The sequence below is a fragment of the Megalopta genalis genome, chromosome 2 (assembly GCF_051020955.1).
Source record: "Megalopta genalis isolate 19385.01 chromosome 2, iyMegGena1_principal, whole genome shotgun sequence".
Classification (NCBI taxonomy): Eukaryota; Metazoa; Arthropoda; class Insecta; order Hymenoptera; family Halictidae; genus Megalopta; species Megalopta genalis.
The window spans coordinates 4563626-4588754 of record NC_135014.1 but is presented as its reverse complement, the minus strand read 5'-3'; the positions used below and the strand labels follow the sequence as shown (position 1 = coordinate 4588754).

Sequence of the window (25129 nt, the reverse complement as noted above, 5' to 3'; positions counted from 1 at the left end):
TTTGAAAACTGTTTTCCATGGTTTCTAAACGAATCTCATTCATGGCTAGGAACTCGAACGATCATGGGAAAAAGCTATGGAGGTCAAGGTGACCTAAGGGGGGAAATATCTCTCGGTGGCATTCAACGATAACGACTGGGGGGGGGGGGGGGGGGCACATGCATAAATTCATAGAACGTGTAGCTGGATGAAAATTGATTAACAAATTTCTGCGAACATTCGCAAAAGAATGTGTAGATCGAAACTGATCTCCGCCCCTAAAAATGCTACTTCCTAGTTTGTTGTTAAATTCAAAAACGTTTACGCGGATGAACTGTTCGCAGCATGGAGAAGGTAGGAAATCAAATAACGAGCTACGTATTAATTTAATTCATTAAAATCCGCCTACAGGGAAATACAATTACGGCAAAATACGCTGTGCAATTATGTCTAAACGCATACTTTCTCTCGCAATTACTATTCGCTGAAATGCGATTGCAGTTTGTTACAAAAGTCCCCAACCACAAGCGAAACCCGATTCGCAATCTCTGCATCGCGCTTTACCCACAAAACGAATTCCCGCTATTAAATGAATAACGTTAACTAAAACGATGAGATTTTGCTCGAAAAAACAAGCGAACCATTTTACAGCACAAATGCATAAAAAACAGGCAGTCCATTAATCGTGACATCCGAGCAAAAAGGGCATCCATTTAGCAGCCTCGCAACCGCACGTACTCCAAATTCCTAAAACACCCGCAGTGTAGCCAACTATCCCCCACCCGTTGGACAAATGTGACGGATAAAACACAGAAAAATAGGATGGAACGAGAGAAGAGCCCGGACATTATATAAAACAGAGTAAAGAAAAAGAAAAAGTGTTCTATATTCGTGGAATACGGCGCTTGCTCGTTTAAGGGTCAAAGGGCGAGCCAACCGAGGGCGTATACACGAAAGCGTCCCCGAGGCATCGATCGTTGCCTCTCGACGAAAATTTCACGCCCGGCCTCCTAAATTCTGCGGTTAGGTAAATAATACGCGTGTGTTCCCGTCGCGCTGTGTCACGAAGCACCGTTAAACGAGCATTTTGAACTCCAACCGAGCATCGACGAGTATCAACGAAATTCCACAGATCGAAGGTCGAGAAACATTGCCGGGACACCCTTCGACGATATTTCCCGTTTCTCACGCAACAAAACGAACCGAGGCTCGCGCGAACGTCTCTAGCACGCCTGCCGCCCGAAATCCGAGACGCAAGCGTGCCAACCGCGACGGAGACGACGTCGCGTCACGCGCAACGCAGTCGGTGGTTCACTCACCATTTAAATCGCCCAAGGTCCGGTCGGTGGAATTTAAATTTCAATCAGCGCCAGGAAGACGCCGTGTATACGCAACTGAAATAGACAGAGTAGGAGAGGGCCGGTCCGCTGGAGCCGAGTCGAGTCGAGCCGTGTCGAGTGTAGCCGGGCAGAGGACGAGGCGGAGAGAGAAGAGGGTCACGCCGGAGAATGAGAATATCACACACTGGTCGGCGCGCGATGCACGAGTTCACCGACTTCCTCGTTGGGGAATCAAGCACAGAATCCCGGGCATCGTTCGCGGTCACGCGCACAACATTATTATACTAACCGAGGTGGCGAGCACCGAACAAACCGTGTAGAGAGAGTGTGTGTGTGTGTGTGTGTGTGAGAGTGTGAGAGAGAGGAAAAGAAAGAGAGCAAGGCCGACGGACGGACGCGTCAGGGCAGTGTAACGTGTGTCGGCGCACCAGAACGTAATCTCGCGTGCACTGTTCAACACGAACGGAAAACACGACGACGCTCCGCCGCTTGAAGCGGAGCACTTTGAACACAACGGGTGTCGAGTATATTAGTCTGCGATGCGATACGGTTCACCTCACTGGCTCTTGCTCGAGACACCAGACGATATCGAACACTCCGCGGTTTCGAACCTCTTCGGTGCGTATACGTGTATGTTGTGTGTGTCACTGTTCCGGATACCTGGCAATACACGCGCACTGTACGTCGTCCCGTGTCCGAACCGTTGAGTTCGTAATACTTCGGAAGATGTGACTGGTGTGACACACGTATTTACTACTAATGGCAGTGATTGGAAAGAGTGGAGAGGGTGCTGCGCAAGGTTAGCGCTCAGGAGCACCTCCCCCGCTAAAGGCTCTCACGCGACTGACGCGACTCGCGCGAAGGGTAGACCGGGATTAGGAGAGGTGCGGCGGTGGGGGTATGCGCTCTGAGAACGGTGGTAGGGAGCTACGGTAATGCTACGGCGCATAGGGATCTCTTGGCGGGAGGGAGAAGGAGGGGAGTAGAGCGCGGTGGCGATAGGGAAATCGCGCATGCGTAGTGGCCCTGTTTTAGAACAGTACCGTGACACTCGTCGACAAGCCACCGCCCGATGCACCCACCCCGTGTGTCACGGTATGAACTACAGCTGTCCACGGTGTTTCGATAGCGTGTGCTTATCTGACCGCGGCCGACTCGGACGCTGCGGTTCTCTTTAACGCGCGATTTGATAAATTTGCGTCGCCATCCTAGTGACCCGTCATCGGCCGGCCAGAATTTTCAACGCGATAATACACCGACCGGTTGCCGGCTAGGGTGTGGCGGACAATTAGCGGGCCGGACGCGCCACGAAATTTTAAACAGGTTGGGCGAGCCGATCTTGTAGTATTATAACTAGAGACGAGGCACTCGAAACTCGAAAACTTCCGCGGGAGAAACACAAATTAGCGAGCTTCGTGCTCTTAGTTATTTGTGCAATCGTCATGAATAAGAGATTCGAACTATCGATCACAATCATTGTTTTATGTATGTCTAGTTCAATAACTTTTACTTGCAGCAACTTTTCTTTATATATATATTCCTTTATATATATATATTTTTTCTTCATATTATATTATTATATATATATATATATATATATATATATATATATATATTTTATATATATTCCCATTGGAGAATGTTTGAAAGTAATCTTGATACTGGAACTACCACACCAGTCAAGATCAGTTTTTTACTTTTTCTTTCACAGTTACTGAACAAAATTATAGGAATGTTTCTATGAGAAACTATTTGAAAAATTTCTTTACTGAAGCATATGTAATATAAAATACATATATAAATACATATATATAATTTTATATATAATACATATATAAAATACAATACGTACAATCTCGTTATTGTTATAAACTAACTATTTGATAAATTTCTTTACCGAAGCATATGTTTAGATAGAGATCGTACAAAATTTGAATAGGTCCAATCTCGTTATTGTTATAAAATTGTAGACATTAATTGCGTTTAGAACCCGATAGTTCTAGCGTTAATTAAGGATCGATTATTAATAATGAAAAAACCCTTTACTGTACATTGAAAATTCCTACACCACTACCCAAAACAATTTCGACGAGTGTACGAGGTTACTGTTGCATTTCGCAGCTTCCAGCCAAATTCCAAACGAAACCCGAAAGTGTTAATAGGCTTTCTGTAGACGATATGTTAATTTCCAATGACCTCGAGCACCGGTGAGAACAGGATTTGGATTTATTTGGAACAGAAGATCGCGGCGATTTGCAAATTAATGGAAATAGGCCGACCTATGAGTTATTTAAATTATCGTCATCTGTATCGCAGTCGCGAATAATCGTGTGCAAGAAAAATGGCGGATAAAGGAAGAAGGAGAAATTGACGAACCTATAATATCCAGAGTTTCTCCAAATTGACTAATTTTTTAGGAATGTGGTATTGCGGAAAATCGATCGAAAAAACGATGTTTGACTTTAAACTGTCTGAAAAAGATTAAAAAAAAGAAGTATGCTTTTATACTTTGTCAGGTTCACTATATATATATATATAAGTATATAATAATAAATTAAATTAAATAAAATAGAAAATAAAAATAAAATGAAAAATAAAAACCTATACAATTTTTCTATGCTTAAAAGGTAGACAATAAATTGCCGAAAACCCAACATTACCATCTGATTTACTTTTGTAACAAAAAAGTCCGAAAAATGGCCTTCTTTTTAGGCCTTCTTCTAGTAAGGCAATCCGCATCGAAACCGCCGTCGAAATTACCCTTTACGCAAAGTTAAAAGCATCGAATAAAAAGGAAATAGGCATGCCGCCTCGGGGCGGAACGCGGTTCGCAGAAAACGATCGCCGGTTTTTAACAGTGGATCATCTTCCCGCACGATCCGTATCTCTTCGTTCCACCTGAACATTACCGGTCCCCGGCGAGTTTCAGTTGAATATAATATTACAGAGTGTCGCGGCTATTAATGCGTGTTCTTTCGAGGAATCGCGCACAATGGCCGGACTGAAATTCGCACGCCGGTGTTGTCCCTTCCTTTGAATCGATAATAATGTGTGCAATCGGTTACGCAAATATTTTTCTCGATCTTAATTTTATACGTTTACGCGCACGATTATACATATACATATACATCCGTATATATATACGGATTAGCAAAGACTCGCTAATATCGCGTTAATTGAATTCGAGCTGACGTTCGATTATAGTTACGAAAATTGCTTGCTAATCGCGAACACTAAGCAACGCTTTACGCGATAAATATATTTAATATCGCATATAAATTAGACATCCTGTATGGTTAGATGGAATGCAAAACTGCGAACGCAGAAGAATTTAAAAATATTATAAACGTATTAAAATCACTGTGGAAGAAGAAATATATTTTTATTCAACCTCTGTTTCTTATAATTAATACCGAACATTTTTATTTTGCGTGAAGATACATAGTCCAATTAGGTTTTTCTTCTAATTTTTCGTCTAACTTTCTTTTTTCTCTGACTTTTTAAATAATGGTCAATGAAAGGGTCGTTTGCAAAAACCACCCTTGAGAAAGAAATGATTTTTTTCGATAATTGATAACCGATTTAAAATTCTGGAAAAATATCCAAAATGAATCCAGTTTGCAGCTCGATTTTTTCGTGTTTGTCTCATCTAAGTATCTTAAATAATGGTTGAGGAAAAATAAAAGGTGAAGTTCTCGAACCTTAAATTTCAAAGAATTACGAAGAAAAAAAACCATTGTTTAGCATAAAAAGAAAATTAAATATGTCACGGGTATCGATTCCACGTGTGCTTATCCTGCTAGACCTTTCTCGCGAACACAATTATCTACTCGAGAAAATAATGAGAGCCTAATGCGCGGGTTTGCGATTGTAAAAGCTGAAAGAGCGAGCCGCGATCGATGCTTAGTATTTTCGCGAGCCCGCGTCGAAGGGAGCGCAAATATTTCCCGGCGCAATTAAAAACGGTTCTAAATCGGCGCGTTTAATTACTGGCCCGTATACGCACGCTGCTGCCGCATACCGAATTGATTTTATTGTTGTATGCCGTGAGAGGCGCGATTACTACCGGCCAAGTCTTATTACGCCGCTGCTTATGTAGGTCTTGGTCTCTTTGTGTGACGTTCTCTTTCGCACAGTAGGGCGAAGTGATACGAGCATGCGAGAAACAGATTAGCGAAGGCGAGTCGCGAGCTTCGTTATAATTCGGCTTAATTCGTTAACTGCTGCGCTCCGGAATTTCTCATTTCGCGGCGAGACACCGCGGACCCCGCGGTTTTTTAACTGTCGCCGGACGATACGCTCCACGGGAAAGGTCTTTTCAAAAAATGTAACTGCACGCCGGGTGTTTGCGCCGATTCGCGGGCACGTTTTCGCGAACGCGGAAGCTCTGAACAGGAATTTATTTAGTTCGGCGGTGCTTTTAACGGGCTGCGAGCGTACCGACCCGCTCGAATATGGTTACGAGTGCTCTATTTCTCGGGAATCTGTGAATAAGAAATATTTTATTCCGTGTGTGAAAGGTGCTCAAAGATCGTAGTATCGAGCTCTGAAAACGTCTGTCGCTTCGTAAGAACGGCACGATTGAATTTATTTCGATCGTTTTTATTATATCGTTTCTTTCGAAAGAGTATACTTATGATTGAAAAAATTTGAAAATAAGTGAGACGAGACCGGTGAGTAGGCTGAGATTAAACGTGAATTTTTGCGATCGACCAGGTATCCGTGGCGTCTACCTGGCCAGAAGGATGAGAAACGAAGGAGCGAGCATGTCAGCGAAATTGCGAGTCAGTTTCTGCGGCGGTTAGAGACCGCAAAACTTTCCCATAAGGCACCTAGATAAATAGGGCTCGGCCAGACGGATTTACTAAGAATTCGACGGTATTATTATAAGCATAATTGTCTGATTATACGTCTCCGATCTGCCGCGACTCTGCACCGTACAGCTGTAACGTTTCGCGGATACCGCGTGTTCCCCTAAATCTTGCTGCTGCCACGAATCTACAGGATGATTATAATCTGGCACTCGAATCTCATCGGCAAAACGTGTAGGACAGGGAATAAATACTTTTAGTCTTAAACGCGACAAAAAAAGAAAAATTAATAAATCATTCTACTTCTACTCGGTACCGTTGGAAAGGTCAACTATCTCGCTATAAATGTGGGCGGTGTCATTAACCCGCTTCCACATTTACATGTGATTTTACTCGATTTTTTAGAAAGTGTATATGAATGGCAATAAAGGAGGACGATATAAACATAATTTCTTAAATTATTATGCAATTAAATATAGTCGAGATATATTAAAACATTTTACAATTACTCTAATTGAGCTTTCTTTCTGTATTATTTTGTTTATCGTATTTCGTATTTTATTCGCATTAGCACGATCTTGTTTTTAGAAAGCATATTTCAACTGAACAAAATATCAAAAAGAATATTCAAAATGATTGTTTTCGGACCATTTTTGAACGTTTTTAATATAAAATAAGCGCTGATACAAAATTATATAGCGAACTTCTGAAAGAGCAATTATGAAAAGCATTCGTAACGATTCGTTGTAATTAGAATGATATTAAACAGAAGATAACGAACATTTCAGGATATATTAAATTGTCCGTTTCGTAGCAGCTCTCCCCTAAATGTAGAAACTGCTGAAAAGCATTCTAACAAATAAAAATCAATCGGGTCATTTAGTGTACACGTTTCGCGCAGAAGATGGCTAGAAATAGACTTCAGAACGGGAGACGAAAGAAAACTGTCCTTCGTCGGAAAAGGAACAGAGATTCTTGAAAGGCGACGACGATGAATGCAGTTTCTGCGAGCATTCGTTCCTCGAGTCCACAGAAGGATGGATTAGGTGTTTAGAACGTCGGGCTTGGGGCTTGGAACATGTGCCGAAGGTAATCCCGAGGACAAAGATTATACTTCTGACACGAACATTACGTCAAAAACTATCATCGCATTTAATTTACGAAATTCGATCTATAAAATTCAGAATATATAGGGTGTTCCAGAACTGTCTCGCAATCCGAAAGTAGGGGATTCCTGAGGTGATTTGAAGCAACTTTTTCCTTAGCGAAAATGCAATCCGCGGCTTCGTTTACGAGTTATTAACGAAAAACACTGACCAATAAGAGGCGAGCTCGGCTGACGCGCGGCGGCCCAGCCAACGAGTGCACGGAGCCCAATTCTACTCATTGGCTTGGCCGTTTCGCGCCAACTGATCTCGTCTCTGATTGGTCACTGTTTTTCGTTAATAATTCGTAAACGAAGACGCGGATTGCATTTTCGCCAAGGAAAAAGTTGCTTCAAATGATCTCAGGAGTCCCTTATTTCTCCGAAATACGATAGTTTTGCGACCACCCTGTATATAGAATGTAATCTAAATAATTCAATCTATAGAATTCAACGTATATATGAATCTAATTTGCTGTTATCAAGTGTTCTATATTAAAATAATTAAAAATCGCCTTCGCGATTACCTCCCGATTAAATCGATGTGTCACGATAACATAGATTATTCGAGCGTGTTATCGCATATATCGAGGCGTCCAACTTCAATAGCGTTTATTTATTCCAAGTCTTCCTGCAACGCTGTATAATCTAATATTTTGTTCGTTCATTGCTCGTTTGACATATTATTCAAGAAATCTTATGTTGCACTTTTGAGAAACGATATAACCGCCGAAAAATATTAAAAAATGTACGAACTTTGTAGCAAAACAACTCGCTTGCAATAAATATTATTGAAGGGATTAAACAATGATTACTAAATGACATAAATTATAAATACATTGTACTACGATTTCTTCCACAGCTCTACGTTGATTAGCATTTCTTCGGTGAAAAAAGAAAATTCTTTAACCCTTTGCACTCGAGTGGTGACTCTGAGGCACCACTAAAATTCGTTGCATCACGTTTTAAGATAATCTTTATATCAACAAAGTTTAGATTTATAAAATTGTTAAGAGGGTAATTGTTGTGTAACTCCCAAGGGTCAATTTCATCTACATAAAATGCATCTTGCCATATAAAATAAAAACACTATAAGTTGGAAAAATAATTTTATATTTACAGTTAAAATAGCTTCGAGTGCAAAGGGTTAATAGAACAGGACACTTATGTTCCTTGCATGTTTCCATTTACTTTCACACCCACATTTCTATTACAAAACAATGAAATTTTATTTCTTATAACAAATAATTCACGTATTTAATAGATTATGTATGAAATCTTTGTCACGAGTCGCACGCGATGCAACTCGCTAATATATCTGCACGAAGAACGCGATAAGCGAAAGAGAAATAGATGATCGGGTGCGCGCATAACGTAGCCTGCCTGTACGAACGCAGGCAAACGTTCCCGCTCCTCGGGAGGATGTTGTTTCCTGCGTTCGAGAAAGCCTATTTAAAAAGTCCCCATTACCATTTCAAATTAAAAGGCGGAAACGGACGCGATTCGTTACATATAGGCAAAACGCGAAGGAGGTCCACGCCACGAACGCGTAAATATAAATGTGGAAAGAAACGGCGCTGCTACGAACGGATACAAATTTGGAGTGCACAGCTGTCCGAGAACATTCGACTGCTCCGAAAAAATATCCAGTTAGCTACGGGTTTAAATTTAAAGGTAACTAACTCCGTCCGCTAAAATAAACTTTCGAGAGCTTGGAAACGCGAGATTTCACATTTATTCGTACATCTAATTGCTGGATCAGGCGAAATTTTGTCCGCGATCTCGTGCACCGTATTTAAACGGAATTCATTGAGATATAATTGAATCGAAATCATTCCGCAATCGTTTACAGTTCGAAGTTGCTTGGAAGAATTATAGTCGTTCAGCAGAATATTCGGATAGCTTTTAGAAAGCTTTTAGAAAACTTATATAAGTTTATGCGATAATTGTAATTAGTTGGAATGACAAACAATTTTTTTAAACAATGTTCTCCAACTTTTTCGTCGGAGCTCGGAAGCTTAAACGAGAATTTATATTAAAAATTTCATAGATATTTAGTTATTGATCAAAAGTTGTAAAAAAATTGCGTTTTTCTCGGTTTTTCGTTATTTGTAGCTCATAACGAGACTCGGTCAAAAAAAGATAAAAAGAAACGTCGTCTTTTCATTTGTTTTTTGAAGTTCCAGTCAATTACACATTTTGCATGAATTGGTATAGACATAGTCGAATAAATTAGTCTCTCCAGCATCTCGCCAAAATTAAAGTCATTTGGTCTAATTTTGAAACAATGATACTGTATATGTCAAATTATTATATATTATATTATATTATATTATATTATATTATGTTATATTATATTATATTATATTATATTATATTATATTATATTATATATATGCCTTGGCATAATTCTACTTAAATGCACTCGTCAAGAACAATGAACTGGTTAAAAGTTATCCAAGTGTTTTGCCGAACGACTGCGTATAAATGCACCAGGGAAGTGCGACACGTTTCTGAAATGTACGGCCCTACGGTTCATCGGTGCATCTTCTAACCGCGTAAAAATAAAGATTTCACAAATATCTTATCGCAAACCGAAAACCGTACGCGAAGGTAAAAGGGTGAAATGTTTCTCGCGTGTTTTCAGGGACGTTGCGCAGGACAGGCCGGGGCGAAAACTCTTTCGAACCACCAAAAATCGTGTCTCTGTGCAAACACGCCTCGAAGCTCACATTTTCCCTCAGCATTCGTTACTAAAATACACACGACGACGCCACTTTCCTCTCTCCTTTTTCTCGTTTCACGTGCACTCGTCCTGGACAAAGAAACTTGCCCAGTGATTCTCAAAACTTTTTTCCTCGGTGCGGTGCCCGCTCAACCGCCGCAATAGTTAACCATTCTGTCGCGTTTAATTACAGTCGAGCCGTGCATACGGTTCCCTTTTCAATTACTTTTTACAGCTTTACAACAGTCTCGATGGGATCAAATACTTTCTATGAAAACTCGTCGAGCATTCTTTCTGAAATTATACGAGAGGGTGAAAATGCATGACTTGCGAAATAATCTCGACAACAAAGTTTTCGGCCAACAACGATAACAACAATGATCTCGATTTAATCGGTCGTTCGAAAAAAAGTCCAAAGATTCCAAAGAAAGAAATTCTTCGAACCGAAAGTCGCCGACAAAATTGGAAAATCGAGTGGGAAAAATGTGATTAACGCGAAACCGCATCGAGGAACGAACCTCCGGCAGCTTATTTTTAGTCGGGTAATGCAGTTTTCGCGATTCTTTGGCAGCCAAGCGACCGGCGCTGCTATAAAAATAGCAGGGACGCGATAATCCGCTATCTAAGAGTGGTCGAACGCGTGTAACGAGCCGCTACCTCTTCGACCAATGGAAACAGATAACACGGCGAAGGTTAGTTGCATAAAAGCCAGGCACCCGTTGGTTACTTCACTATGTAGTAACGACGCGGCCATGACGCGGTTCCATAAATATCAGCTTTATACGGCCGGCTAATTAATCGGGGAAAAAAAGAACGTGCGCGCGAAACCTCGCACGCGATACGTAACCCTTAAGTAATCGGACGGGTTCGTTGTATCCCGCGATACTTGGCTCTCTATTCACGAAGATTATGGCAACGGCGACTTCCGGCGTTTCGGAATATTCCGTTTCCGGTCCGGTTCGAACGGAAAACCGGCCACTTTCGAATTTATTAATTAACCGATCCCGGCGGATCGATTCTCCCTCCTTGTTGCATCGCCTCGACTTTCGCTGACTTAGGACGTTCTTAAATGTCCAATCGCGAGCAATATTGAATACTAAATATTAGGTCTACCGGAAAGTTCGTTCCCCGTTTTTCAATTGAAATATAACACAATTTTCATACGTTTAATAATATTTATTGTAGAATATACGTTCCATCGTTACTTACGACTTCTTGCCAACGCGATGGCAACTTGTGAATGCCATTTTTAAAAAATGATTTATTTTTAGAGGCGAAGAACTCGACTAGTGCTTGGTTGACATCAGCTTGAGTTTTGAATCTTTTTTCCTGTAAAATGTTTTACAAAGAGAGAAACAAGTGATAATCGGAGGGTGCTAGGTCTGGGGAGTATGGTGGATGCGACAGAATTTGCCAGCCTAGCTATGCGATTTTCTGACGAGTCGCCGGCGTTATCATCGCGAGGCTATTCCTCTGGACGGCAGAGTCTGATATGTACTGTACAGAGTCTGATACTGTATATTCTATCTGTATATACAGGATGTCCCAAAAATGTCTCGCAATCCGAAAGTGGCGGGTTCCTCGGGCCATTCGAAGCAACTTTTTCCTTTACAAAAATGTTCTCCGAGGCACCGTTAACGAGTTATTAACGAAAAACGGTGACCAATGAAAGGCGAGCTCGGCTGGCGCGAGGCGATCGAGCCAATGAGCGGAACCGGGCTTCGCGCGCTGGTTGGCCGGGCCGCCTCCCGTCAGCCGTACTCGATTCTTATTGGTCACTGTTTTTCGTTAATAACTCGTTAACGGTGCCTCGGAGAACATTTTTGTAAAGGAAGAAGTTGCTTCGAATGATCCGAGGAACCCGCCATTTCCGGATTGCGAGACATTTTTGAGACATCCTGTAGACTGTTGTAAATCGATGCGAAGACAAAAGAAGTGTGAAACAATGCATGTGAAGACGATTATTTGGTTCGAACGATGAACGAGTGAGCTACTAGAGCGAAAGCCACTATAGTGGCGCGTCGTGCCTAAAAGGTTAATAATGACACGAGACATCTTTGTTTCAGTTTATTTCGGAGAGTACATGTGTGTAAATGCAACGATAAAGAGAGATAGTCATATATGTCTGAAATCAACATGTGCATATGAATTGAAACTTGAAAAATGACGCTATCGGACAGAACTTTCCGGTAGACCTAATAGTTCGTAAATTTAAGACGTTGAATACCACACCAGTTTTGCAGAAATTGCCCGTGGGTGCCACAATGAATTTTCTATTATGCGATACATATAATGTTGAAACATTATCTGCAATAGATAAGTTACAGTATATAACCATGTTTGACATGTTAATTGTGACGGGGGTCATCGTTTGAATTTTAACGATGGTAATAATACAAAATTCTAAATATTGACATTTGTTTGAAATTATATATATTTCCATCAATTTGGGCGCGCTCTGACACCGGTGACCCCCGTGGCATTCAACGTGTTAACAATATAAAACTAAAATTAAGCAATTTTAAATTTGATAGTTCTTTTTTCGTTCCTCTTTTTATGTCTCTTTTAGCCCAATTTTTAGGAGGCATCTGCATAATAAATAAAACTAGCCAGAGCGATTTCGTAACGAAAAATCAATAATTCGCCCACAATTAATGTCTTCACTGTTCGCTATTTTGCTTAGACAATTTTAGAAGTGAATGCATTGTTAATAGAGTCTTGAAATGATATTATCTTTCATGTCGTAATTTTGTACACAAGTAAAATGTTTATCGAACTAATGAAAAAAAAAAAAAACGAAAGAAAAATTGATCCTTCTGTTGCGGGAATCTAAGAATAAAAGTAAATCGGGGCCACGAGAGAGATAAAAACAGATCGATCTAATAGATCGAACAAGTTCTCCGATCGAGGTAACCATGAAATAAATCACAGCGCGAACTACTCGCAGAATAATTCGCGAAGAAATTCCACGCTATTAAATAACAGGCAAGTTCGCGAGAATTTCTAAGAAGGTGTTTGAATAAAAATTTGCGAACGTCTCGGCAGTTTGAACATCCGGCCGCCAAGAGCGGCGAAACAGCCAATTTTCCAGGGAGTTTCACATTTTCATCGCGGAGCCGGACCAGGCGTGGAACAGGAAAAAAGAAGGGAATTCCAGAGCGGAGAGGTTCGTTACCAAAATACACACAGGGGCGCCGGGGTGCGCGCGCGATCCCGTTCTCCCGGTTCTTTCTTTCGTGGGGAGCGCGACTTCAAACCCCGATTGAATTATTTCCAACGTGGACGAACGCCGCTGCGACGGGAGCAGATGTGGCACGAGCCGCGGATCGCGATTCGTAGCTCGAATCGCGAGTTTATCTGTTTCCCGGCGGGAAAAATCGGTATCTCGTCGAGGTGCCGGACGATAGTGAAAGAGCGTCGCGCTTAGACTCGGCCGAATAACCGACCCCTAATCTGCCCTAATTCCCCTATCCGCGAGAACACTGTTACTTTCAGCCGAATCGATAAGTCGACTGGAACGAATCGGTTTTCGCTCGACTCGCCAACGACCCGGTGAATTTCTTCTCAAACAATTGTCTAGCGTTCGCAATTGTTACAGCGACCGAGAAACGTGCAAACTAGAATAATCCTGAACCACCTTAACTAAATCCATATTTATAAATCGTTATTTATAAATCGTCATTTACGAATCGCTATTTATAAATCGTCATTTATAAATCGTTATTTGTAAATAGTCTTTTACAAATCATTATTTATAAATAGTTACTTATACAAATCGTCATTTATAAATCATCATTTACAAACCGTTATTTACAAACAGATGTTTATAACGTGTTATCTATAAATCGTGATTTACAAATCGTTATTTGTAAATAGTTATTTACAAATCGTCGTTTACAAATCGTTATTTATAAATAGTTACTTATATAAACCGCATTTATAAATTGTTATTTATAAATAGTTATTTACAAATCGTTATTTATAAATAATTACTTACATAAGTCGTGTCTGTAGATATTGATTTAAGAAAGGAAATCAACGTTACGATGAGTCGTAACTTCGGTGCTGGATCGTTGTTGTGACTCGGACTGTCTTCGGAGCCAATAAAAAAAAACACCGATCTGTTGAATTCATCATGAAATGAATTCGACAGAATGTACGGGCACTGTTCGAGATGGTTTTGGTACCATTTTGCGATGAAATTGTGAGTGACAACTCCATGTTCGGCACGACAACGCCGCAATTTCTACATCAAGGCGAACAAAACAGTGGTCGGACGACAAAGATATCGGAGTTCTGATATGGCCAGGCATCTTCGACGGATCCGAACCCAATTGAAAATCTTTCGGGAATAATTTCAAGAAGACCGTGGTATAGCAATTGCAAACCTGTTTCGAAGGCGACAAATACTAACATTTGATGTGAACGAATAATTTCGGTTTTATTCACCAACTCCGGGTAGATACTTGTTTCGCATGATGTATTTTCGGCAGGACAGTATCGCCGAACGGTTTGAACAAAGAATGGTCGTCGAACACGGTTGACTCGTGCTCGCGTGTTGAGCGTTCCCTTCGGTCGCGTCTTTTTGCAGTTTCTCTGGCAGCCAGTTTTTACGGATGGCCCCGGAAGAAAATGGCCAGTTACTTAGCCTAAGTGGCGAGCACGATCGCGTTAGGCCGGTCTTATCGGACGCCCAGCCACGTGTCTGCAGCACGCAACTCGTTTCACCACGTGTTTGCGAGACGCCTGCATTTCCTTCGTAACAGTGCCAGTGCGAACTCGCTTTCACGGTGTCTTTCGTACCTCAATTGGGAAACGCGTGCTCGCCGAGACGTGTTCACCACCGGCTTGCTTAACTCGTCGTGTGCACTCCCGTTCGCGCAAAAATGGCGCGACCGAGTGCATCGGCGTTTCCTATTCGCAATTTCACAGTTTTCTGCTCGCCGGTCCATCGAGAGTCGCTTTAACGCCGGTGTTTATCAGCGGCGCATACCCTCGAGCGGTTAAGTATTCTTCAAGTAGGAATTAAGAAACGGCGCCTTCTCGTTACACTCCGGCTCGTGATTAAATTATCGCGATTAAGAAGTTCCGTAATGTCCTGCTTATCACAGTTGCTGTCTCGCGTAAAATGCTGGCAGCTCCAACGAATGTTTCAAGCTGAAAATGTTTCATTGCGATCTACAATTATTACTTCTACCGTGAATTTTACACTTGAACGGCTTTTACGCTGAACGCGGCATGCGAAAGAATAATCACTGTCCGACAAAATCAAACTTTTTTTCTGGGGTTCCTATAGCCACTATGAAATTCTTGTAGAGCTTCACTCCTCGAACAAGAATCCGAAAACCGAATTGCTCCGTCACCCTCAGTTTTTGAAAAAAACCAAACATTTGTAAAAACCTAAAATTTTCGACAAAAATGAGGTATTGCATGAAAAGTACAAACGTTAGAAAGTCCTAATCGGTGTTAAAAGATAGAGGAAAGTTTTCCGAATATAGTGGCATACAATTTATTAATTGTTTTTGGTCTTAAATAACTATAAATTGATGTCAAAGTTTAAAAAAGTCTCGACGTGCGCAGTTTCTCCGCAATATTTTTGTATTTTTACAAAAAGTTGTTTGTCCTACACGAAAACTCTACGCAGGATCGGATTCTGTAGACATTTCTGAAGAAGAAACGGCCCGATAGAAGTGTCGGAACGATGTACATTTTGAGTAGGTCGAGAAAATGTTCGTCGGCAACATGTACACGACGTTTTGCCGCCATGTGCTTCGCTGCTCGCTTCTCTCTGTCCGACAGGGCCGAGGCTATGGATAATCAACACCGATGAAGGGATCCAATGGGGCACCCACTGAGCGTGTGGGGCGTGCCATTTTTTTTAGTACTTCAATGTGCTGTCTTCTTTTACATATTTCTATGGACAATAATCACCAAACTGTGAATCATAAATTAAAAATGGAGAAATAATAAAAGAAAAATAGTGAACAAAAAATATTCATTTCATTCTGAATTTGTTCGAATTACAAGTATATCATGTACACAGTTGTCATTTAAATTATAACGATAATTCGATCATGAATAAATAATCATTTTCAAAACGTATATATATATTTAATTATATGGCATAGAAGTCAAAATTATACTAGTGTTAGAATACTTTCGTTACCAACTCCAAATACTCCGGTGTGATTTTTTTCGTGAAATATATCACAGTTTGGTGATTATTATCCACAGAAATATGTAAAAAAAAAAACAGAACATTGAAGTACTAAAAAAAAATTCAAATATTATTTACGAAAAGTGGATGCCCCATTGGATCCCTCCATCAGTGTCGATTACGCGTAGCTTCGGCCCTGTCGGACAGAGAGAAGCGAGCAGCGAAGCTCATGGCGGCAAAACGTCGTGTACATGTTGCCGTCGAACATTTTCTCGATCTACTCGAAATGTATATCGTTCCGACACTTTTACCGCGCCGTTTCTCCTTCAGAAATGTCTACAGAATCCGATCCTGGGTAGAGTTTTCGTGCCGAAGAAAAAACTTTTCATAAAAATACAAAAATATTGCGCAGAAACTGCTCACGCCGACACTTTTTTAAACTTTGACATCAATTTATTGCTATTTAGGACCAAAAACAATTAATAAATTGCATGCCACTATATTCGGGAAACTCTCCTCTAGCTTTTAACACCGATTAGAACTTTCTAACGTTTTTACTTGTCATGCAACACCTCATTTTTGTCGAAAATTCTGGGTTTTTACAAAAGCTCGTTTTTTTTCGAAAACTGAGGGTGATGAAGCAATTCGGTTTTCGGATTCTTGTTCGGGGAGTGATTCTTATTCGGACAGTGTAATGAATCAAGACAGCGGACAACGTGGTTCAAATGTGTTTTGTAGTGCTGATGGTAATGTTTCTTCAGGTTCCGTGGATATTTTTAAATAAACATTATATCCCATTAAAAACTATTTACGCGAGGTTCGAATATTAATTTAAGGAGAAATAGAGCATAATTGATGGCTAAGGTAAATATAATATATATTATATCTACCTTAGCCATCAATTATGCTCTCTATTTCTCTCCTTAAATTAATATTATATATATTATTAAAGTAAAGTATAATGAAAAAGTTAAATATATGTTCAAATTTGTTCGAGGCACAGAAAGAAAATGCAATGTATCTAATAAGACCAAATTGTAAAAAAGAGAGCAAAGTCGATCTTAAGACCAAAAAGGCTGGAATAAATATATTTATACCGCTACTACTAAAACTATGCACTTATTAAACCTTGTCAGAAGTGTGAAATAAAACGCACTTGGCGTATATCCTTTCTCTCTGATTCTAATAATACAACGCGTAAAAAAAATTAGCGCTTTCTATTCCACGTTAGCGCGCGCGAGGAAAATCGCAATCGCATCTGTGCCGTCCTGTTCATTACTCATCGGCCGAATGAATTCGATTCACGAAAAAATCCTCGTTAATCGTGCCACGTCCGTTGCAGTCGATTTTTTTTTGGCACATCCTATAGATCGAAAACCGCTGGAAATACGTTCGAGCCGATCCGGTCGCCGCGAAAAAATCGCTTTTATTTCGAGCGAAACGCGTCGCATCGTCGCGATCGCCGTCTGTTTTTATTCATTTAGCAACCGAGAAGGTTAAAATTAGTCGCCGCGACGTTACATCTGGGAGTCAGTGACTCCTGTTGCGAATGTTGTTTGCCTGCCCCGAAGAAATCATTTATGCGGCCGTCCCAAATGGAGGACAAAGATTTCCAGCGGCGGCTCGTACGCGCGCCTCGCTGGCTGCCGAGTGCATCGGATTCCACCGCGGAAACCGCTCGATAAATTAATCTTATCTTGATTGCAAAATACACGCCGATTGTGGACTCTTTCGTTGCGTTTCCTGTTTCAGCAAAAGAGAAATTTCTTGGACAGGCTGAAAGATCCCCGACGACGAATATAAAGTGGAGAAGTCACGTTTACGTCTGCTAATATTGGCTTGCACTTTTCTTTTTGCAGGTTCAGACTGCGTTTTAAAATTCTTGCAACATTCTCGTTGAAACGGTCACTTGTTATCAACATCCGATAAACGCTTGCTCAATTGCATTATATTTGTATCTCTACAAGGTACTTTTGATATCAGAGGCAAAGTGTGTTTCAGCGGTGAAACAAATTCTGTTTCATATATTTCGTTCAAGAAAGTATCCGATTCCGTGGAATTGTTTTCGTAAATTGTAAATAAATGTAATCGTGGAACAGATGTTTTAGAACCTAAATAAAACATCAAATTATTATATGCTAGATTTATTTAAGAGTATCATCATTCTTGGTCTATAACTGGAATAATTATGTAACAACGAACTTTAGTGCTTTCCTTGCGGATTGTAAGTAAAATAATTATTTGAAATTATTATAATACGATCCATTAAATAATATTTTGCGCTCGTTGAAATGTTCGATACATTAGCAAAATGTTCCTGTCGGAGACAAATTTTGCTTTTGAAATTTATTCTGGTCAAACCAAAATCCTCTTGCACCTATTCGGGACTTATTAATATGAGAACTGTGCGTAACAAACGCTAATATAGCTTGCAATTCGGAGCGCTAGATAGGCCAAAGTGGCGGATCCACAGTTTTCTTACAAATTTCTCGAACCATGAAAGTACACGCGTCGAGTATCGCTAAACAAAGCAATCTCGCAATAAGAAACGTTAAAAATCCCAATGGTCCCTTCCAGTGGTTGGTATTTCCAGCGTTAGTATCCACAGTTAAGTGCAGTACACCCTCCGAATAAGGTTCGTTCCCACGAAGCTCAAAGAAAAAGCCGCGAGATCTTCGGAACAATAACAAGGAAAGAAGAAATGTGCAAACAGAATTTCACCGAAGCACGAGCAAACAGCTGCTGCCTTATGCGAATGTGGGATTTGGATAACCTGGTCTCCTACCCGTATACGTTAGCGTGGCATTGTGTACCCTATGTTGCCATATTGTCTAGCTATCTTGTTTGGCTACCTTGTCGGCTGATAGAGCAGCCATGTCCGAGTCGGTACAAGTTAGTTTCCCGCTAGCAAAGTGTCATCAAGAGCGACGTAGGCAAGCCCGCCATGCGACCCTAGGGTTCGAGTATTATGTTAGGGTAATCTGTGAGAAAGGCGATGCCGCGAGTGCTACCATTCAATCAGACTCCTCTTCTATCAGCCTCGCGAATCAACATTGTCTTCGACGGCTTTGACCGTTCGCGTGGCTCGGTAGTTTCGTGTTCTCGAGACCTGAAACTTCGAGGGACCCGTAGACACGGAGTCCTCGAAGATCTCGAACATTTTCTCGAAGACACTTCGGGGTCCGTTCTCCGTGGACGCTTCCGAGTTTTACGGCAGTTCCAAAAAGATCGATCCTAGTCTCGCCAGAAGCGATCAACTTTGATCCTTATGGGCGAGGATTCTTGGAAGTCCTAAGAATATTTTCCTCGGAGGACTAAAACCATGTATCGGAGGCTTGAATAATAAGCTAACGTAATTATTTCGTTATCGGACAAAATGATGGCATAAAATGACGCATTTATCGTATAAAAATTAAAAATATATGTAAATACGATATTGTATAATTAATCGATTCGTGCAAAGAAATATACATAAATTAATACGAACGATCGATGAACGATATCTAATAGCATTTTTATTTTATTTTCACAGTCGCTAATCTTTCATTTGACGAAGAAAACATTCCTTTAATTCTACATTTTGTGAAATAGAAATGATTATTTGCTCTTGGTTGTTCATATTGACATAAGATTCGCGTATAAACTATTCGAGATGTTGGCTCGAAGCAAAAATTTCCTGCATCAATTGTAATAAAACGGGAGTCGAATAAAACCGTATTTCTTCTTCTAACAGCCCTAAAAATTTGTCAATAACGTTAACAATATTATACAATTTTTCCGGCAATGTCACCGTTTCGTATTTCGCTAATCCATTCTCGCTGTAGGAGCATAAAATCCGCAGTCTATTTACAAAACGATTCCAATTATTTTCTCCATAAATCTTAACGATTTCCAAAACAGTAAAACATAAAATGTGAGACGGCAGAGGTTTAGCGTCGAGCAAGTCCTGCTTCCGTACACCTCGAAGAGGACCGACCGAGAAGAGGTTGAATTTCTGGCAAGGGTGGTGGTCGGCCAATCAGCCCCAGATTACAGAACCGCGGTTCGTACGATCGAACCCGGGTTGGTTCGGATTCGACGTGCGAAACAGCAGAGCACAGCGATTCCAGGGACCCGAGTGCCGGCGAATAGAGCCGAGCCCGAGCGAGTTCGGGACGCGGGAGAAGGAAGAATGGTTCGCTTCGGGCAGAACACGGTCGGAACGACAGCGAACGGAGGAGGAACTATGGTCGCGCGGGCTCGCGCGGGTCCTCGGGTCGTGTCTTTCCACGTCGGTGTATTGAACTTGGCCCGCGGGGTCGTTGAACTCGCGCGCGCCGCGGTGTGGCGTGCAGCGCGCTGTGCCGTGTGCTGTGCTCTGCTCTGCTCTGCTATGTTCCCTGCCTCTGCTCCGCTCTGTTCTGTTCTCCTCTGCTCTCCGCTACTCTGCTCTGCCGTTCCGGTGACGTCACGTGACTCGCAGTCTCCGCCGTTGCCGAAGAACGGAGGCAGGCGATGACGTGGCGGTCCGCGATTCGTCGACGGCCCGCCCCGCTACCCAATGACGTCACGCCGGAGCGGAGGCTCGGACCTGTCCAGGGCACTGCCACCGCGCGAGTCGCGACGTCACCGGGTACCAATGCCGATAAACCCGACGTGATCCACGCGGCGAACATAAACACTGCCGCCGCGGATCTACCGGACTGATCTAGATACGAAAATTCCTCCGGCAGCGTTCTCCGCGGCTCTCCGGTGCCGCTTTTACACAAATGTGTTATCTTGATCGTTCTCTACTTAACCGTTTATCTATCGACGGTTTTCTACGATAGTCCTTTCAAATTGTTCAACCTCTCGCGCTACGATTTCTTTCACGGCTACGTTCGTTCGCACTTCTTCGTTCTTTATCATTTTCCTGATAGAACGAGACGATTTTTGTTTCTTTTACGTCACGATTTATTACTACTTCACAGCCTCTTACTTAAGTTTTCTTTCATGTCTGCGTCTTTCTTTTAGCCGTGCCCTTCCTATTTGTTTTTATTTTTTGTTACTTTTACGATCTCGTACTGTAGTGTTCTGTATTATTTTTTACATTCTTCATTTTATTTGATTGTCTCGATCACTTGTTTTATCTTTCTGTTGTATCACCTCTTTTTTTTATACGCTACTCGTGCAACATATTGTCGTATTATTGTAACACAGAGGCTTTCTCCACTTAATCAAATAAATATATTACTATTACTTTTTCATTCCTAAGCTTTGGTAACAGAAGAGTCAAATCTTGTTCCGATTTAAGAGACACGAACAACACACACATTTAACAAATACAGTGCGCCAAAAAGTATTCCTTTCAAAACGGTACAACTTTTCCAAAACTGGATTAAGGGACCTTTCGGTAGGACTAGTTTACTCTTTTAAATGTTTCTAATACCTAGAAAGACAAGAACGGCAATTAAAAACTCACGTGGTAACAACCGTGTTATCTGAACCTGCGACGAAAATTTGAAACATGCGTCTTGTAGGTCTCGGTAATTCCAAAATGTTATCAAGTAGCTCTCGTAGATCTGAGACAGACTAAACACGATTCTACATTTAGTAACGTAGTCTGCCGCGTATTACCGGTACTGTAAACATTCTTTCCTCGAATTAACACCTTAACTGCCGTGTGAATTATGAGCGTTTCACACAGTGAAACGTTGCATAGTCATTACTAGACTACGGATCATTATGCACAATAAAAATTGTCAACATTTGTTACAGCAAATAGGAGCAACTTAGAAGTATCACTCTTTCTTCGGACTAACTGTTTAATTCTAACAATTTCTAGAAGAGGAAGAAAATTTATATTTATCGCATTCGAATCTTTGGTTTAAAAATGTTGCTGATAGAAGAGTAGAATTTGTTTTCGATTTGAAGGAGGTGCATAACATCTATACAAAGTAGATTATGTTTGGAATTGTTCGCAACGCATCCGACACTTTGTTCTAACCGTCTACTGTTTTCAATTACAGATACTCGTTAACCTTTTAGGCACGACGCGCCACTATAGTGGCTTTCGCGGATGTCATCTTTCAAAACGACGCGCCACTATAGTGGCTTTGCTCTAGTAGCTCACTCGCTCATCGTTCGAATCAAATAATCGTCTTCACATGCATTGTTTCACACTTCTTTTGTCTTCGCATCGATTTACAACAGTCTACAGGATGTCCGAAAAATGTCTCGCAATCCGGAAATGGCGGGTTCCTCGGATCATTCGAAGCAACTTCTTCCTTTACAAAAATGTTCTCCGAGGCACCGTTAACGAGTTATCAACGAAAAACAGCGACCAATAAGAATCGAGTACGGCTGACGCGAGGCGGCCCGGCCAACCAGCGCGCGAAGCCCGGTTCCGCTCATTGGCTCGATCGCCTCGCGCCAGCCGAGCTCGCCTCTCATTGGTCACTGTTTTTCGTTCATAACTCGTTAACGGTGCCTCGGAGAACATTTTTGTAAAGGAAAAAGTTGCTTCAAATGGCCCGAGGAACCCGCCACTCTGTACAGTACATATCAGACTCTGCCGCGTCCAGAGAAATAGCCTCGCGCAGAATTCAGTCGTACCCCTGAAATGTTAAGGAACGATAATAACACGGAGCCTGGCCATTGGAATTTGCGTGCAGGAACGAAAACGAGGTGCTCGATCTGACAGAATACGATCGTTCTCGCCAGTCCATTGATCTCCTCATCGAGGATATCGATCCGGCGCGGCGCGGCAAGGGGACGCGTGGCGATCGATGGATCGCCGCGTCGGCGAAGTCGCCTGCACTCTTTACGACTTCCGCGTGCGTTTCAGAGACGATGCACGCTGCACCTACCTCTCCTGGCAGGGGTGGAAATTGGTTCACGAAACGGGGCTCACGTGCGCGTGAAAATAGGCGCACGTGTGCGCCGTCGACACGCGCTTGTAAACACGGGGACGATACGCCGGGGAACGAACGCTCGTTCGGCGTTACGCAACGCGCACCGCGCACTTTCGAACTAGACGATCGTTAATTGTAAACGCGACGTCGCCAGAAACAAGAAATTGTTCCGCGAGGCAATATCGGCGGGCTACGCGATATGGCCTTGACGATTTGCACAATCGAGAACGGCGATATACTTGGCGGAAAAAAGGTATTCACCCGAGTCCGTATAAATGAAATACAGTTACGTCTGTGTGCCCCCTCTCCCCCCCCTCTCTCTCTCTTTTTCCCTCTCGTTTTCTCCGTTTTCTCCATCGCATCGTGAGAAAATCACTCGAGCAACTGCGATGAAACTCGAGGTGTTGTACGACGACGACAACCATGATACCGTAAGCCTTTACGGGGTGCCGAGCGTAAAATCCGCGGTATTATTGTTATTGACTTTATTACGCGACGGTGAATAGCAAAGCGAAGAATGATAAACGCGGCCGTTGGAAAGCTATGATACAAAACTTGTACAGAGGAAAAGTGGGCCATCGGCGGGGGAAATGTACAATGCGTGAATCATGTTCAATTGAAATTAATTGAATTTTCGTACGTGGTGATGCCGGAAGGTCGTTCGGCATTTATCTGTGTTGTACAGAGTATGGAAAGCCCGTTTATATCGTTACGAGGAATCTTCAAAGTCGGGTGAATTTTGTGATTCGATATCACTTAATCGATATTAATCCTTTGCACTCGGATGTCTTCTGTCGGAGGACATTAAACCATGGTTGATAAATATGGTATTTTCGAAACTGACAATTTTGTTTCAGAAGATCTGTATCGATGCAATCTTCCAACGAATATTATTTGAACACACTAATTATTATCAACGTTCTATCATTTTATACTTTCTTTGTAAACTAAAAAACATACCAAAGAGTAGACAAAATGTACAATAGACAGAGAAAATAGGGTGATAGAGTGGATAAATAAAATGGATTAGTAATTTATAAACCGATTCTAAGTCTTGGCCATCAGATTAAATAAAATAAAACTAAATATTTTTCTTAAATCGTTATTTCCTGTTTTGTGCTAGAAAGGCGATCCAAGAAAATCCTTCGAATGCAATAGTCTTCTCCGTAATATTGGGTTGGCAACTAAGTAATTGCCGATTTCAGTTATAGATGTCTCGCACTCCCATTATAAAATTATTATTATTATTATTATGTTATTTATATTATTGTTATTATTATGTTACTATGTTATTCTTAACTCAGTTTTTGGCCGAAAAGGATCAGACTTTCTACGAGCGTGGAATTTTCAAGTTGTCGGAGAGATGGCAAAAGGTCGTCGAACAAAATGGAAAATACATTACAGATGAAACTTCGTTCCAAGTAAAAAATAAATTCTTTTATTTCATTGAACAAATCGGCAATTACTTAGTTGCCAACCCAATATTATCAGAAACTTTGAATAATTTCTGTATCGCCCTGTAACGTATTGCAACCGTCAGCCCGAATCCACACAATTGCATTAATCACTTGGCTTTATTTATGCAAAACACGAGATCATGGTTACCGGAAATACGTGATGCTGGTAGTGAAACGTGTCGACGAATAACAACCGTTGCCCCAATATGTACATGTAACACACTTCCGTCATCAAGTCAGCGAAATATGCATTCGCTCGTTATCGTTACACAATTCTCGCTGATGCAAGCGAATCAGCCAACGTGTATGCCACTCAAAACCAGCATGGATCAATATTATCGGTAAGAATAGCGGCTGTGTAACTCGTGTCGATGATTTCACTGTAACTGGTGAATAGGGGTGGGCTCTGCCTTTCGAGCCGACTATAAATAACCAACACGTATTTGGATTTTCAGAAACTCAATCTAACAGGCGGCGTTCTCTAAATTCTCTGTAACGTCGGCAACCTATCAATTTGCTTTGCAAATAATAGCGTTGCCTGGATCATTGCTTGCTCCACAATTAACATTTCGATTGCCGAAGAACTGTTAATAGGATTAATGCAATTATTGTGCTATAAGATTAATGCAAGAGTAATCATAATT

At 41.5% G+C, this 25129-nt stretch overlaps 1 protein-coding gene across 4 annotated transcripts in view; it reads right to left on the bottom strand.

Moving 5' to 3' along the window:
* Utx (Utx histone demethylase) overlaps positions 1 to 25129 on the bottom strand; it is a 155921-nt gene that overhangs the window by 119347 nt on the left and 11445 nt on the right. For 2 of the 4 annotated variants that reach the window (XM_076528731.1, XM_076528733.1), the window contains exon 1: positions 1299 to 2182. The exons of 1 other annotated variant lie outside the window; for it this stretch is intronic. The gene's annotated coding sequence lies outside the window, so the exon portion shown is untranslated. Of the gene's footprint in view, positions 1 to 1298; positions 2183 to 25129 lie in introns of those variants that run through there. One more of the 4 variants, XM_076528730.1, reaches the window with a different exon arrangement.